General features: G+C 32.5%; 1 long non-coding RNA gene across 1 annotated transcript in view; it reads right to left on the reverse strand.

The window, feature by feature from the left end:
* Window positions 1-19,037, reverse strand: part of LOC127719027 (uncharacterized) — a 29,734-nt gene extending 10,697 nt beyond the window's left edge. Inside the window, exon 1 of the long non-coding RNA XR_007990111.1 lies at window positions 18,985-19,037. This is a non-coding gene — a long non-coding RNA (uncharacterized LOC127719027). The remainder of the gene's footprint in view (window positions 1-18,984) is intronic.
* Between the last annotated feature and the right edge of the window lie 298 nt (window positions 19,038-19,335).

The raw sequence follows: 19,335 nt of genomic DNA on the forward strand, positions 1-19,335 counted from the left end.
TTTCTTGCATATCAGCTGTGAGCACTCGTGAAAACTTGTCACGTACACCACTTCCGGTTAATAAAAAGGTAAACATTCAACAAATCGCATACTAACTTGTTTTAGTTCTGCTTTACTTTTCATGTACTAATATTGCTCATTTGTCAAGTTCATTGTCCTCGTGGGTAGCAACACGAGTCCAGTATAACAAATCATTATTTACTAACGCTTATATTCAATTATTGTCTCACTATCTATGTTCGAGCACATCATATTAATAAACAGTAATAAACAGTTTACCAATAAAATGTCTTTATTTAGTACAGTACTCACACTGATGACGATCTATTGTGTGTGTCATGAAGTAGATCAACAGTTTGTGTCATTGCATAATGGCAAAACTACAGGAAGGTCACCCTTTATCAAATCTTACCCAAAAGACAGTGAAGATCATCATGCTTTGTTATTTGCTCCAAAAATTACCATTACAGAGAACAAATTTGTATCCATGTATTTTTGGTTATATCATTCATGCAAAATACATTGCTGCAATAAAGCATTACACGCAATTTTGAAAAACCACCACTTGCTGCTAAAAATTTTATCAAGCGGCCAAATTGAACTCAACCCAGGCCCTAGAATGCCACGCTGGCCATGTGGTTCATGTGGAAAAAATGTCACTTGGAAATGTAAAGCTTTAGAGTGCGACTCTTGTAAAACTTGGTATCACATAGACTGTCAATGAGGTATGCAAACTACAATGTATAACATAATGGACAACAGTAACCTGTCGTCCTGGAATTGTATTAAATGTGGACTACCAAACTTTAGCAGTTCATTTTTTAACCATACTGACCTATCATCATCTGTCACAAACAATTCTTTTTCGTTGTTAAGTGACATTGGTAGTCCTGGACAGCCACATGCTTGTTCATCACCAATATCACAAAAGGACACCAGAAAACAAAACAAAAAAGGTAAAAATACCCAAAATAAGTTACTCAGACCTTTAAAAATAGTAAATATTAACTTCCAGTCTATTAAGAACAAAAAACCAGAAGTAGATATTCTGATCGATACCACACAGCCTGATATAATAATAGGTACTGAAACCTGGTTAGATCCTAAAACATCATCTTATGAATATTTTTCAAAAGATCAATACACGGTATTTAGAAAAATTAGACCACCAAATAAAAAAGGCCAATGTCATGGAGGCGTACTCATAGCTATATCAAATAATTGTTTATGTACAGAAATCAAAGAACTAGACACAGGATGTGAAATGATATGGGTAGAACTATTAATATCAAATGCACGTAAATGTTATATATGTGCTTATTATCGACCTCAGCCAGATGATGATACATCTTTAGATTTGCTAAATGAACCAATAAGTAGAATAAACGCCAGCTCAAAGTCAGCCATAATTATTGGTGGGGACTTTAATTTAGGGAACATCAATTGGGAAACAACAAGCGTCATCCCTGGAAAAACAAATCAAAAACAACATCAGCAATTTTTAGACATAATAAATGACTATTCTTTAGCACAAGTTGTAAACATACCAACTCGAAATGATAAAATATTAGATCTTGTGTTAACAAATTATCCAGCCATCATTGAAAAAACTGAAACCATGCCACCATTAGGAGAGGCAGACCATGATATTGTATATATAGAATGTTTATTATCATTAAAAAGATGCCAAACCAAGCCACGTAAAATCTATAAATATAAAAATGCAAACTGGCAAAAAATAAAAGAGGATATAGATCAAACATATCAAAAGATCATGCATAAAAAGGATAGTGAAGATACAAATACACTTTGGTTAATAATTAAAAACTCATTACAAAACACTATCTCTGAGAACATACCACAGAAAATGATGAGAAACAGCAAAAATCTACCTTGGATAACAGACAGTCTTAGAAGACAAATGAAAAAGTACAAGAAAAAATATCAAAAGTACAAATTGAAAGGCAAAGGGAAACAAGACCAACTCAAAAAATTGAAACATGAAATACAAAAACAACAAAGAACATCTTATTGGAATTGTATTGAAAATATGATATGTGGTATACCAGTTGATGACAACCCTACTACTATATCAAAGAGCTTCCCCAAAAATCTGTTCAGTTATATAAAAACACAAAAGTCTGAAAGCTCTAACATACCACCACTCCGAAAAGAGGGCTCACTTACATCTGATTCAAAAGCAAAAGCTAATATTTTAAATGAACAGTTCAAAAAAGCATTCACACCTGTAACAGATGATCCAATACCAGATAAGGGCGTCAGTAAACATCCACAGATGCCTGATATTAAAATACAAAAACAGGGCATAGAAAAACTTCTAAATAACATCAATATCAACAAAACAGCTGGGCCTGATCTCATCCATGGAAAAATTTTAAAAGAGTGTAAGACATCTATCACTCCCATCTTGTCAATCATATTCCAAACATCACTGAACTCTGGAAAGATCCCAGATGACTGGGGTCACGCAAGTGTATGTCCAGCATTCAAAAAAGGCGACAAACACGACCCTATAAACTATCGAACTTGACTGATCGGTGACTGATCGATGACCGCTGATTGATCGCTAAAATAGTAACGCCTAAGGTTGCAAGTACTGTACCTGTTAAGATTATCATTTGTACGTACAACAGTACTCAATTATTTAGTAATTCAAATTGCAAAAACTAATCACAGAAAATATTGATACGTTTGTTAAAGATTATTAAGACATGGATATAAAAATCTTGGTATGTTACATGAACATACATGGTTGAAAAAAAATACTGGAGGTCGAGTTTATTTATATTGGTTGCTTGAAAATTTCCTTTCTCCTAAAACCAATTGAATAAATACAGATACAGCTTCAGAAAACGCACAACGTATTTACAAATATGTATGTCGTTGTTTTTTGATAACAGAACTTTCATAGAACGGGAAAGAAGAATATTTAGAACAAACCATTTTAAAATGATATTCCCCTTTAAAAAAATCGAGTTTTTTTCTGGGTTCGTCATAAGGCACGATTTGAAGCAGATCATTTGTGATCTTATAAAATTTCATAATTCCAGATTTTTCTGACCCTATGAATATTTCTAAAACACCAACTACTTATTATAAATATGTTATCATTGATACAAAAATAAGGGGTTTCGGTATGATTGTCAAGGAGTCAACTATTCACCACAGTTCAAATATAGTGGATGTACGCAACTTTAAACAACCGTACGGCCTTTAACGATGACAATATTTTGATTTATTTGATTAAGAGAACACAAAATATCTCTTCAGATTACTTTTTCTCTCCCCCCCCCAAAAAAAAGGTTTGTTATTTCATTATTTTATTTATGCAATAAAACACTGTCTTTAAAATGAACGTAGTCTTGTAAAAACACGCATACAAAAATTATTAGAAACAAGGAAAAAATGAAATGTACACAACAACAACAAATTACTCAAAAATTAAAATGAAAGCTAAAGTATTTTACCGATGTTTAAATCTCATAAATCGTTTGAGAGACTTCGCATGAACTTCGAAAGGAGATAGACCGTGGTGTTTACATGATAAGCGTCTCTGCTACATGTGATATGCATGATTCATCCGTCATTCGACTTAACATCCAGTCAAAATGTCCAAATCAGGAATAGTACACAATGGGCAAAATTACTCATCAGACGACTATATTGGTATTAAAAATACCTCAGTTAACTCATCATTGATAACAGGATTAAAAGTGTGTACGTTAGACTCGCGTTTCGTCCTCAAAATACTCATCAGTAACGCTCGAATAAAAAAAGATAAAAGACCAAATAAAGTACGAAGTTGAGGACCATAAGTTTCTAAGACAGCAAAAATATGTCGTCTCTGCTGAATTGGGACACCGACACATCATATCGTTTGACCTATTCAAGATGGTGGCCCAGTAACACTCATGTAGAGTTGAGTTTAGTCATTCTTCCTCCGTTGGTACAGTTTTTGTGTAAGGAGCACATCTCTTTGAATACAGTCCGTATAGTTTGAACATGCACAAGTGTAACGTATCAACTGAAATTTGTAAACACTATAAATGCTACTGCTTAAAAATGTGAAGTTGACAATTATAAATTTGAAATCATCACGTTGGTGCATTTGGAGAAGATGACAGCTTATTGCTGTTGTGAAAATGTAATACAGATTATGTCGATAAAATGAGTAAAATACGATAATGTGATTTTACTATACATTAAATTTGTCAAAAAAACACACATGAAATAAGCCTTTCCGTCCTCAATTCTAGCTATATTAAAAGCTATATTAAAAGTTTCAATACAATTAGCATCCGGTAAATATTCATTTTTATATCCGTTTCATATTTCCATTTCTATTAATTGTCATTACCCCGGTATGAAATCCAGGACATATATATTCTGCAGTCATAGAATTACTGTATAAAATATATGATTATGTTCACAGTTTGAAATATGAATTAAAATGATTTTTTCTGGTATATCATATATTGTTATTTCTGCCGTAGTTGTCTCTTCGCAGAAGGATTGCTTTCGACTATACAGGTATTTATTGAATTAGAGATAAGTGCATTAACAGCATGATTTAAAATTATATTTAGCTAAAGAATTAAAGATAAAATAAAAATATTATGTTCTTATGTCAGTTAATACTGAGTTGTGATTGCTAATGACTTATGTATCGTTCTCTAAAATTAAGGCAATAGTAGGCAAAACAAATAAAGGTAGAAACAAGAAAAACTGTTAAGAGAATAACATGAATTACAAATGATAATATTTCAGGTAAATTAAGGTAGATCATTTTCAAAATGAAAATTATTTCTTTATTCACCTGGAAAAAGATTCGGATTGATTAGTTTTCTAGATGATTATGTACGCGAGCTGACATTAAATTCAAGTTGCAAGACTGTGGCGAAATATCATTATCCATTGAGACTGCAGCAACTTTCAACTGTAAGCGACTGTATTAAGTTATCAAATTCACATGATGAGGCAGACACAAGACTTCCGCAATCGGTCCATTAAACATTAAAAATAACCCTTCTTGTCACCGTTTACTAATCGATTACTGAACTGTGTTTCCGTTCATCATGAAATAAAGGTGTGTCTTTGTAATAAGTTGTGCTAAGTTTCACAAGCCTTCAACTTTCTTCATAAGCATTATGTGCAAAAAGGTTTTTATAAATAACTGATAATATACATATCTTTGAAAACATAATCAAAGAATGCTTCTTATTGATTGCAGTGGAGGTCTGAAACCATTTTGTTGTGATAACTATGTGAGAAAGAATGGTGAATGCATTGGTAAGCATGAGTATATATATATATATTTGTGTACAAGTTAACATTTTGTACAAATTATAATTTAACTTTGAACTTTGTACTGAAAACTACAAAAAGACATAAAAAAGTATACAATGAAAAAAACTACAATAATTATTATATTTGATAAAAAACATGAGTCGTACATTTGGGCAGCAAGTATGTGGCGTTTCAATTCTTTTATTTTCCATTTAAAACACATGCCAATACCATACGCACATCCTTACGACAAATCGTTTTTTCATCATACACGTAGTTCTTAATATAATCGAAGTCATTCACAAACTCCAAACTAAACCCTACCATTAAAACACTGTATCTTCTAGGATAAATCTATTTTGTAGAATGTAAACCAGGAACACAGTCTAAAAATGAGGAACCGTGTACTCCATGCAACACCGGAACATACGGGAGAAAATGCACTTATTTCTGTGAGTGTAGCGTTCATGAAAGGTAAATACTGTATGTTAAAATCCTTGATATTTCAAGATATGTAAGCGTTATTTTTATCGATAGTTAATGCTTTATAGACATATAACACAACACTCTCTCTGTCTGTCTCTCTCTCTCCTTCTCTCTCTCTCTCTCTCTCTCTCTCTCTCTCTCTCTCTCTCTCTCTCTCTCTCTCCTTCTTTAAAACAGAATATGTACTGCCAACGCGGCAAGATTAATAAAGGTGTTATTATATTCACGGTTATTATCATAGAACGTATGTGTATCAATCAAGTAAAAAATCATAATACTTATATATAATAACATAAAATGTGCTAAGATGTTGCAAATGTTTTTTTTTTTATTATTTGTATTGACAGAAAAACAATCACATGATACATTTTAATGTGACTGTTTAGTTGTTTTATCATAAAAATGTCACGATATGAATTAAATACCTTGTTTTTGTAGGTTTTTTGAAAGTAGAAAAAGCACTGATCACTCGTTTCAGTGCTTTATTCATAGTGTGCCTCGTTCAACGCATTTTAACCACAAAATTTACTATATTTTTAGATGATTACTGTTTGCCTTAGTTTGATTTGTTATTATATTCACCTAAAACGGTCATTATCATAGAACGTGTGTGTTGTTGTTGACTATTCATGACAAAAGGATATAGCGGTCCCAATCTTTTTAAACACAATTAATAATGAAAGATAAATAATGGCTTCATCTGGTCCTCATTAACAAGCATAATTGCATTATTTTACAAGTTTCGAAGTAATTATTTTGTATTCTTGCAGATGTGACAGAGTATCAGGATGCACAGTTGACACAAAACTGTTACCCACAGGACATGGTACGTGCAGTCAAATCAATAAGCACGATAAGAGCTACTGAATTTGTAAATAAGAATAAAAAAAATAAAAAAATGAAGACAATTGCATTTGTCAATAATTTGGATGTTATAACAGCAAAAAAAGTGAGTATCAACATTTAAAAAATTACATATCTGAACTACATGTAATATGCCGCTTACACGAACAAGTTTTAAAATTTGAATATAAACAAGAGGAACATATATTACACAAAAGCATCTTTGTATGTGCAAAAAATAATCAAACCACACCAAGACTCTTTAACAATAGAAATATGATTATTCAAATTTCCTTTCGGGTCGTAAAAGTCTTAGATCAAACCTAAACTACCAAAAATATTTCATTAACGCACAATTCTCAATAAATAATATGTACAGTATATATATATATGTGTAATTTAAGGTTGCGAAGAAGGATAATTTCGTATATTTATTCTCAGAATGAAGCTATCAACGCAGCTTTGTAAATTTATTTCTTAAATGCAAGAATTTTGAAATAACATTTCAACATGTAAATACCACAATTTGATTGACGTATATCTTGGTTACATTGGTTATTTTTTTTTTCAAAGTATAAAAGTATTAATCATGCGTTTCCCTCAGTTTTAGTTTGTAACCCGGATTTGTTTTTATCTCTATCGATTTATGAGTTTTCGAACAGCGGTATACTACTGTTGCCTTTATTTAATATTCGAAATTTAGAGAAAACAAATGCTCTATCAGTATTTCTTTTCTAAAACTCTTTTTCCATACAATATAAAATTTTATCACATGAGTCCAGTTTATCACTGTTTAGATTGGTTGGGTTCCTTAGTATGGTTAATTTTGTATAGTCGTACAGTTTGAAGCGGCATAATAACGTTTCAACGTGGGTCGTACATATAAAACGAAATGAACGCCAAAGTTTATTTCACGAGTTAATACACGCATACTACCGGACCAGGTACTTCAGATCTGAGAAACAAGCAATATTCCCCAAAATTTTGGAATTCGGTCATACATTTTTGTATTTTCAAAATCTTTAGTCAACATGTGTTCTTCAATGATCACTAGTCCTTCAACTTTCATTTGATACCTAAATTACCTAAATATATTTTACAGAGTTTGCTATTTACACCTATGCGTAGGATACAAATATGTGCTACTTTCCAGTATGTTCTTTTTGACCGCGCCAGATTGGTGGTGTTTCATCTTACAAAATCTATCCGAAATATTTTTACCACGAATTCCTAGAGGCCATCTCACACTCTTGTAGTGAGATGATTTTTGTGATTTTGCTGTTCATCTACTGATTTTGTGTCACGATTGGATACCCCATATCCATTAGTTTTCTATTATTTAAATAAAACAAAAATAAAAAAACAAAATTGAACGAAACATAATGAAATTGTAGAACTACTGCGTTTGTCAAATCTATAACTAGCATAAGGCAAGGATTCTGTGCAGGTTCTATATCATGGATACATGCAATATTAACTAATTCGAAAATAAAATGAAAGGAATTCTGCTATATTTAGGAATAATGATTTTAGTAAGGATTGTCGATGCGATGATGCTGACTAAAGACCAACGCATATCTACATATTTGCATATACAGGTCACGAAACTGTTTTAACTGACGTGCACCACAACAATAACAAATCTCTTAACAGTTTATTGTCAGATTGGCTGACTTTCTTAATTCTATTGCTTTATATTGGTAAGATACAGAAAAAAATATAACACATGAATAATTTTTAGACGTTCTTGTATGCATTTCAGTAGTATGCCTACTAAGAAATAAAACTCACGTTTATTTGCAGAAAATCCAATTCAAACAGTGGTTTATCAATATACATTCAACACGAACAAAGGTATGAAAATAGTAAAAGTATTCGATTCAGAAATTAAATATTGAAGCGTAGATGTGTACGACGCTTAAGATTGTAAAATGTGAACACATTGCCTACTTTTTGAAATTTGCTTCTGTTTTTAAGTTACCTATGTATGACATCGACAACAATGCCGTTATATCACATGTATCAGAATAGAATTTTCTCCATCTAATATTAAAGTGCAAAATTTAATCAAACAAAGAGATCTAAGTTTAAATAGTCTTATACAAAGAGGTTGATATAAATACAATACCTTTTTGGTTTTCTGTACAATTAAAAATCATTTACTACAAAAACTATAAATGCTTATTAGGTTATTTAACAAATCTAAAATCATTCAGTTCCCTTATAAAACAACATCAAACAAAACAAAACAACGCTTAAATAAAATAAACAAATAAACAAACAAAAGCCCTAAATGCAGACAAAACATCTGAATACTTTATTTGCTCCAATATTCATTTTTAATGAAAAAGATACATATGCTTATTATACTAATTATAATTATAATGAGAGAATGAAATTGATTCGGACGTTGTTGTTAAATATATGAAAAGAAGGAGATATGGTATAATTGGCAACGAGAAAACCATTTGAGACCAAAAGACGTAGAAATGTAAGGAAATAAAGGTCAACGAACTGATTTTCATCAATGAGTAAAACACAAAATGCCTAGTAGGTAGTTAAAAAGGCTACGACATGACAACATTTCAAATAATTCAAACGGGAAAGCATGATTACTGACTTCTGTGTAATCTTGATCAGCTTCATGCACTCACGCTAATATGAACTATTTGTGGTTAGTTTAGAGATGTCTAAATTATATTTGAGGTTTGTTCACTTTCTCCTTTACTTGATCGCACAATTTTTATTCATTCTTAGATATAAAAGTGAACTGGTTAGCTAAATATTTAAAATATACTTGCTTTTAAATTAAACAGATGTTACCGAAAGAGAAACTTATGTTTATTTTACGGGATTTGGTGGATTTGTTTTAATCATTCTATCTGCTGTCTCTATATTTATATGCATCCGCATATATAAATCAAAACAACTTAAGAATAATCATATAACAGAACCGGATAACAACCAAACAAACGACGAAAGCAGTTCTGAAAACGTATATGAAATCATCGATGAAAGCTCCATCGTTGACGAAAACATTCAAACTACAAATCCACCAAAAAGTCAAGAGGATGACAAAAATCCTCATTCTGGATCCGAAACGTCATCCGCCAATTCTGGATATCTTCATCCTTACGCAACATTTACTGAACACAACGAGACACACGTGTATTGTACAAAAATTAACACTCACAATAGCAGCAGTTTGTCTTCTTCGTCATCAAGTTTAAGAAGAAATTCTGGATATACTCACCCTTACGAACTTCTGCAAACCGGACACAAAGAATCGCGAATAATACAAAAATTCTATTGCACAGATATACCTAATGATCATTACTCCCAGCTATTGAATGTTCCTAAAGATGCAGAATGTGTGATTCAAAATCAGATACCTAATTGTCAATATAAAAAACGAAATATCTGTATAAGTCATAGATATTCCGATAGCAGTAATGCATATGTACAGCCACTCGGCCATTCGCCCTTGGCAAGGTTTGCTTCTGCTCAACTGCATACATCATCACAGATAAACTATAAAGAATTAAAAGCTGCTCTAATGAACCCTGCAGTAAAACGAGCCTCGGTGTAGTGGCAATTTACAAAGTGTAAATGACTATTTTTCGTGATGAATGTAATTTTCCAGGTTGTTATGTAATAAGGTGTAAAACCGTTAAGCGCTTCGGTACGGACATGATTTAAAACGTTTTTCTTTAATTCTTTGCTGTTGAATTAAAATGTTGTTAATAAACTTCCTCATACAAAGTTTACGACAGACGATTTTTTTTTATGTTCTCATTTTGGTCGAAATAACTTATCTGCATAATATTCACCACTGGGCCTAGAATCAACACATTTCGTAAGATGAGGAGCATGAAGGGAAAAATCCTAAATTGTTGTATCAAAAATCAAAGAAACATTCAATTAATACTACTGAATGTTAAAATAAGATCTTGCTACTGTCACTAAATTCAAGCGTTTTGTTTTCTTCGTTTGATATATTTCCACGTGTCATCACGGAACACACATTAAATCACGGATGTTTCATTAAATTGGGATATAAAATCTACTTTAAAACATAACTTGATTGTTGTAAGTCAATCAAGATGATAAAATGTATAATGAATAAAAAATGTATGTAACATAATTTTATTATTGTCTCAATCTTTCTGCCCCTTATTTTCAAAACGAAACCGGATAAGTTACATATTAATTCATCCTTCGTCAAAGGCACCAGTTTGGTGTATGTATGTGAAGTTGCCGGTAGGTTTATTATTAGTTAATCGATGTGCAGTAACCAAAAAGCTGCTAATAGTCAGTACGATATTCAATTTATGTTAGTTTAATTAGATAAATTGAAATCTTGATATTCAATTACACTGGAAAACACGATAGTAATATTTAAAAAGAGTAAATATAGATGAACGAAATCGTTTTATGACCCCTACAAATTATCGTCAAGGCTCCTTGTTCTCGAATATAAATCTTACGTAAAAAGACGTATAACCAAACACAAAAATGAAATTGAGAAATGGGAAAAATTCTAAATACTTAACTCGTTCAAAGGGTATCTACACGTCTCGATCTTCAGAATCGCTTATCTAAAAATACTACAAACGCTACAATTGGTTACCCTTCTATTGATAAGTGTCATGCCAAAAAATGACTTACATGTCCCCGTCTTTCCACCAACAATACGGTAAGGTCCACGTTTAATGGTCGCACATTTTACTTATTTTGAACTGATATAAATTGAAAACCTAACAGTATTATCTATTTACTCATATGCAACAAACCGGGATGCGGTATTCAATACGTAGAAGAAACTTGGCGGTATTTATCGTAACGCACGCAAGAACACCTTTATCGTTTTAAAAGACCGAATAAATTCAAAAGTATCATTTATCAACACCTTAAGAAGCACAATCATCCTATTAAATATTTAACAGTTCAACCTTTAGAAGTAGTAAATAAGCAGCCTTGGGAATCTAATTCAAAGTTTGTACGATCACGGAAAATAATTAAATTGGATTAAAAAAATACAGACAGAGTATTCTCTCGGTCTTAATGATAATATCATGGGAATTGGTAATATATCAAGAAATGATTCTGATAACCTTTTGGATATAGTTTCTAAACTGTTCGTAAAAACCCTTCTCATTGACGTAGAATAAATCGCAATCAAAGAAAATTTCATACCAACAATACAAATATTTCGGACCTAATTTCTATTTCAAAAAACAAAGGCAGACAGTATATGTTAACCAAAGTCTGTTCTTTACCTGTTAATAAGTAACATCAATATTTAGAGGATTGCAACACAGTTCTATATTGCAATCTTAAGTATGAAATCGTCCAAATTATAATTGCATATTGTTATTCCTAACTGTTTCCCAAAGTTGACCACCCTGAAGATCATAAAAACATTTTATTAAAATCAAATATGTCAATAAAGGTTTTGATTTTGTAAATATTGCCGGTATTTTCAATGATCATTCTGTTAAAGATCACATTCCTAGCTATTTTGATAATACTGTACTCCCTCGTATTTGTTATGTTTACAAAGAAACTACCAGGAATTATGTATTTGATTATAGGGAAGTGTGTAAAGATGTAGATATCAGTGACAATACACCTACGTCATGAAATTGCAGTAATTCCGAATACATTTATGGCCCCAGTTCCCATGTTATAACAGGAGACATTAACATCGTTTGTGACCGAGAATTGAAAACATTCCTCAGCAAAGGACCGAAATATCGTCCCCCGTCAATTATTAATTGGAATGAGTGTCGTAACATCATCTACGACGCACTCCGTACTTACTGCTCGAAATGGATAAAACAAGAAAAAGCTGATAAGAAATCCTTAGATTCTTTTTTTAATTCAGTAATGAACATAGTTTATATAGGTATACAACATTTTAAAGAACATTTAACTCTTAACAACAACCATAATAACCCTATTTCTCGTATCAAACATAAGCTTAAAGAACTCGCCAAGGATTTTTTTTTTGTCCCGGCTGATAAGGCTGCTATTAATATCATTATTATTTGACGTAAATTTTACATTGAGGTTCTGCAAAAGGAAATCACGAATTCACCAACATTCAGAAAATGACATCTGTAACAAACATAAACTAATAGCTACTTCTTTACAAGCAGAACCAAACACAAAGAAAGTTCCAACCATGGTCTGGCTTTCGAAGCTGCACAAAACATCTTACAAATACAGATTTATTTCGCCTTCAAGCCATTGTGTCACTACTAAACTGTCTATATTCTACTTACTAGTACACTTGGTACAATAAAATACCTGGTAATAAATTGTTTAAATACGGCCTTTGAAAGAAGTGATATTAATTACTTTTGGAGTGTCAAAAATTCGTTGGAAGTACTTGATAAATTGCATGCTTATATTGATGATTTCGAATCTGTTCAAGGATTTGATTTTTCTACTCTATATACCCCTTTCCATTATAATCTTATGAAGAAAAAAATTACACACTTAATTAAATGGGCATCTAAAAAGTCAGAATGCGAATATATATGTTCAAACTCTTTTGTTTTTTTTTAGTAATAACAAACAAAAGACCTATGTCAATTGGACCTGCTTTGATACTATAACTGCCCTTAAATTTTTAATAGATAACATTTTTGTTCGCTATGGAGATTCCGTATATTGTCAAGTTACCGGAATTCTAAAGGATATTTGAACTCTGCCCTTTCCTGGAACTTGATATCTATATCTTTAACGGGAAGCTTAATACCAAAATTTATGATTTTTCATTTCCTATTGTTTGTTATCCATTTTTAGATGGTGACATCCCCTTGTTACCATCTTATGGAGTTTATATATCTCAACTTGTTCGATTCGCTCGTGTATGCAACAACATATTTGATTTTAACGAAAGAAGTCCCTGTATTATTGAAAAATTATTACACAAGGGTTTTCGATATCACAAATTAGTCAAACATTTACTAAATTTTATCATCGGTACAAGGATATCATTCGTAAATATAAATCGACATGCAAACATCTTATACGTTCAGGTATTTCACATCTAATCTTTATGTTTGATATTCAAAATATATTGCAAAAGACTACCCAAGACCGGATACATGTATGTGACCATGACACTTAATAGTTTTTTCAATGTCAAAAAAATTTGACTAGCAGTTAGACTAGGTGAAGTTACAGATACCATTAAAATATTTCCCAACATAAGCTGAAAGAAGGAAATATTTATCATTGATATGTAAGATGAGCTTAACGTGTCATTTTGCAAATACAAATCGTCAACAATTCAGGTAAGGGGCCAAGGGTATTTGCTCGACTTTTTGGACTTTTCAATCTTCATAACAGCATGCATAGTTTTGGTTTACATACAGACAAATAGTTATCAAAGGTATCAGGCTTATAAGTTGATACGCCAGACGCGCGATTCGTCTACATAAGACTCATCAGTGACGCTCAGATCAAAATAGTAAGAAAGCCAAACAAGTATAAAGTTGAAGAGCATTGAGGGCCGAAAATTGCAAAAGGTTGTGCCAAATACGGCTAAGGTAATCTATGCCCTTGATAAGAAAATCCTTAGTATTTCGAATAATTCCTACTTTTGCAAACAGTTAATTTATAAAAATGACCATATAATTGATATTCATGTCAACACCAAAGTGCTGACTACTGCGGTGGTGATACCCTCAGGGACGAAACGTCCACCAGCAGTGGAATCGACCCAGTGGTGTAAATAGTTATCAAAGGTACCAGGCTTATAATTTGAAACGCCAGACGCGCGTTTCATCTACATAAGACTCACCAGTGACGCTCAGATCAAAAGAGTTATAAAGCCAAACAAGTACAAAGTTGAAGAGCATTGAGGACCCAAAATTCAAAAAAGTTGTGCCAAATACGGCTAAGGTAATCTATTCCTGGGATACGAAAATCCTTAGTTTTTCGAAATATTCAAAGTTTTGTAACAGGAAATTTATAAAAATGACCATATAATTGATATTCATGTCAACACCGAAGTGCTGACTACTGGGCTGGTGATACCCTCGGGGACAAAAAGTCCACCAGCAGTGGCATCGACCCAGTGGTGTAAATAGTTATCAAAAGTTAAAACAGATGTTGTAGATAGGGTGAGGGTACATAAGACTTTGTGCCAATATACATGTACATACACAATCGTATAACGCCTAGTAATATATGTACGCACACTAATTACCAACCTATTGAGTGATTGATTGGTGTTTAACGCCACTTTCACCACTATTATGCTATTTTGTGGCGGTCAGTTTTTATTGGTGGAGGAAGCCATAGTGCTTGGAGAGACCCACCTACTTTTGGTAGGAAAACTGACAAACCTAGTCAATTAAGATCGGCGTCAAGCGTTCCTGCCACATGCAGGCTGAGAACTCACAATATCAGTCTTGACAGGTCAGTGATACAGTAGTTCGACTACGTAGATGACTCGGCCACCGACCAATTAACATCAGTATACATGTTGTTTTTGAATATTGAATAACGCTTTTAAATTTTTTTCGAAACTCAAATCTATCCAAAGAACATGAAGAATGACTATAGAATTATTCATTGTATATCGTGTTTCTGTTATTCCGTTGTTTTCCTCTTAAAGTTGATGTGTTTCCTTCAGTTTTGGTTTTTGACCGGGTTTGTTTTCGCTTGATCGATTATGACTATTGAACAGCAGTATACTACTTTTGATTGTTTTTTTAAAGTCAGTTAGTACAGCTGCACAAGCGACGTATTTTTTTCTTAGTTTAATTTGGATCTGGACTTGGGTTTTCCGAAAAAAAATTAAAAAAAAATTACCGACCTTTTTCAATAAGCAGGGGATCATACAGACCCGGAATTTAGTTTGCATGGCATATGTTATAGAAAGGAATAGACCAAAAACACTCATTTAATACAATTTTCAAGTATACCAATGCCTAGCCTGCTGCATTGACCATTGAGTTTATGTTGATATTCCTAAATAAAAATCTTTACTACAAGTATCACATAAATTTAACATGATCCAAGAAAATGAGGTCAAGTTCTGGTAAACCCAACCGGAAAAAACCTGTACGCCTTATAATCATTCCACACACCACTATAGTTGACCTATTGCTAATTGTGTCTTTGAAACGAACTTAACCAGGAATACTGAACATTGACCAATGAAACATGAAAGTTAGGACAATAGATATAAGAAATATGTTGTATAAGTGTCAATGAGACCACTCTCCATCCAAGTCACAATTTGTAAGAGTGAACTATTATAGGTCAAAGAACGGCCTTCAACACGGAGCCTTGGCTCACACCGATCAGCAATGCCAGATGAATCATGCCAGACAGACATGTACACCTTACAATCAATATATACGTTAAAAATAGTTGACTTAATGGTTATAGTATCTAAGAAACAAACATAACCATGAAAACTTTAGATTGACCAATGAACCATGAAAATGAGGTCAAGGTCAGATGATACCTGCCAGACAGACATATACATTTTACAACATTCCATATACCAAATATAGTTGACCTATTGCGTTTAGTTAAAACAAACCAAAACATAAAAACTTACACTGAGCAATGAACCGTGAACATAAGGTCAATGTCAAATAAACCTGCCAGACTGATATGCACAGTGAAAAATATTTCCATACACCAAATATAGTTTTAGAAAAAAAGACCAAAACACAAACACTTAACGTTCACCACTGACCCATGAAAATGAGGTCAAGATCAGATGCCACCTAGGCCTGTTAGTTGGACATGTACACCTTACAATCATTCCATACACAAATTATAGAAGACCTATTGCTTATTGCATCTGAGATATGGACTTGAGCACGAAAACTTAGCCTTGTTCACTGATCCATGAAATGAAGTAAAGTTCAGCTGAAAACTATCTGATGGCACGAGGACCTTGCAAGGTCGCAAACACTAAAGACAGTTATCCTGTTACTCATGCTAAGAGAGAAATTAACATTACAAAAAATCTGAACTTTTTTTTAAGTAGTCACTGAACAATGAAAATGAGATCAAGGACAATAGACATATGAAAGACAAAAACTTCATAGCATAAGGCATCTATACACAAAGTATGAAGTATCCAGGTCTTCCACCTTCTAAAATATAAAGCTTTAAAGTAGTTAGTTAATGCCGCCGCCGCCGCTGCCGCCGAGTCACTATCCCTATGTCGATCTTTCTGCGACAAAAAAACATCTTAAATAGATCGTGCTTGTTTGTAATAACATGAATAAGTACGACCAAGAACAACATATAGTCGATTGACCTAAAGTAGTCTCTGAGTCGCAAACTGTCTAACTGTCTTTTTTGTAACCCTTTAGGATATTTTGTAAACACACACTCAACATGATCTAGAGGAAGAATTTTTTATAACATTAAAAAATATCGCTGAAACAGGAACCGTTTTATAAATTTGTTCTTATATACATGTCTTTGAAAGCAATTTGAAGTCTGATCAGCATGTATTATTGTTATTATTTTACTTAAAGTTAGACACAAGTCATAATATACACCCATGCAGAATGGTTAAAATAAAGATATATCTAGATAAGGTAAAGGTCTGATGTTAACATGTCATCTGCCGATAAGGTATGCACATGTATCATGTGTGTCTCAATAGCCAAGCATGAGGAAACTATCAATTATCCTTAGGTCAACTCTCAATAGGTTATTAAAAATGAAAAATTTATCGCAAACAGACTATGTTTCTGTAGCTTAGATCTGTATAAAAGGGACAAGTAAGAAAAAGAAGTCGTGAGTGGGTGCTTACTAACTATTGGGTGGTTTTCGAAAATGGTATTCTTATCTTTAATGGCTATTCAATTTTCTGCCCGACCTTTATCGTAGAATATTGTAGAATGTAGAATGCCTTTAATATTAGGAAGACTTTTTAAAGTCATATTATTGCGACTATGGTTACTGATTCACAGTCCAGGACGATATTTTAAGTGCTCATTGAGTGGATGGCTTCGGCCAAGCTGGGAAACCATAGCTCTTATGGTATTTGTCATGTGATTATTTTTTTTACAATTTGCGAACCATAGTGCAAGGTCCGAAAAATAAAAAAAGGACCTAGATCATAGGAACTTGAAATTCTTATCAATAAATATCTACAAATATTTACTGACATTTATTGAAGATTTAAACTTCCTGTGGCTACAGCTATGTTTCTCTAGCTACAATGTAGCTTGAGTCTCGCCAATTAAGTTGAATAAACAGTTATAAAATAAAGGTTTGTGGTTTGATTCGCAAAACCATATGATTGTCATATAATATAAGCCTTCGTTTGATTATTATCGTTTGCATACAACGTTTAAATCGGTAGTTCGCCATTGATGAGGGTCTAGATTGGGTCCTTCATTTCTGTATTCTCTAATTTTTTATGGCATTTTGCACTTTTCTTTATACTTTTTGCCCATAATTATCTATTCTTCACATTTTAGCACCTCATTATGTTCCATTCTTATTTTTTAAGATTCATTTTTCTCTATTTTTTATATTTTTTTGCCCATTATTTTCTATTCTGTAAACGCCCATCCACACCCTTACATATATTCCTAAAAACATTTATCCGATACGACGATACGTTGAATGCAAACAATTTGAAACAAACGAAAGCTTATACTATATGGCTTAATCAATGTTCAATAGTAGAAAAAAAATATCAACCTACCAATAGGTCTAAATACGGTTATATTTGAGCTGAATAAATCGAATAAAAGAATGAAAACCAGCAAAAACATGGTGTGTACCTGCATGCTGCCATTTTACTTTTCAGGTCATGACCTCAAGAAAATATAAGTATTATGATGTATATGTTTTTCTTAAGACTCACGAGAAGGGGACTTAAACAAATACTGTGAAAATGACCACATCAGTAAATTCAAAACCACCTTACACATGATTTTTTGGCATATTTTATGGCTTTTGGAATTTGTATTTCTGTGATCTAATATGATCAATGTTAACGACAATAAAAAGGTTTTTGTAGTGGGGACCTGACTCGAGTCCCCAGTAGAGTTTAAGTCCCCACTTGACCGTTCGTGTAACTTATGCAAGTTCTTAGTTCAAGGGGTGTGTCGACACAAACACACTCACACACACACATTTGGAAGGTCATTTGTTACAAAGACTTACTTTATCAGACCATATTTTGCGTGCTTTTTTCGAAAAAAAGTAATACATTTGTTTCTACGCTTGTTATGCACGTGCTTCGTTCAACATGTTACATGTGAAAACAAAATTGGGGGAAAAACTAGTAATGTCACTTCATTCGTCAATGAAGGTGTTTAAAATGTAAAAGATACTTACCAGAAGGACTGATCAATCATAATGTAAAATTCTTTTTTTTTCTTTACTTTTTGTCATCTGAAGAGACAAAGAAATATTAACATAATATTACATTTATAACTGTAATTGGTAAGTGGATCCAATGATTATTAATACTAATACTTTTGAAACTACAGATTATCTTCTGATTGCATTCAGTCCGCACACATTACTAACAGACAAAAAACACAAGCAACTATGCTAATATCTCCTTGATTGTATCAAAAGGAAAATCAAAGTTAGTGGAACAGAACACATACATGTACCAATATACAACTAATAAAAAAATAAAAACAAACAACAAAAAAAACCCCGAAAAGACGGTGCGAGCAG

This window comes from Mytilus californianus, unplaced genomic scaffold, assembly GCF_021869535.1.
Source record: "Mytilus californianus isolate M0D057914Y unplaced genomic scaffold, xbMytCali1.0.p SCAF_10, whole genome shotgun sequence".
Lineage (NCBI taxonomy): Eukaryota > Metazoa > Mollusca > Bivalvia > Mytilida > Mytilidae > Mytilus > Mytilus californianus.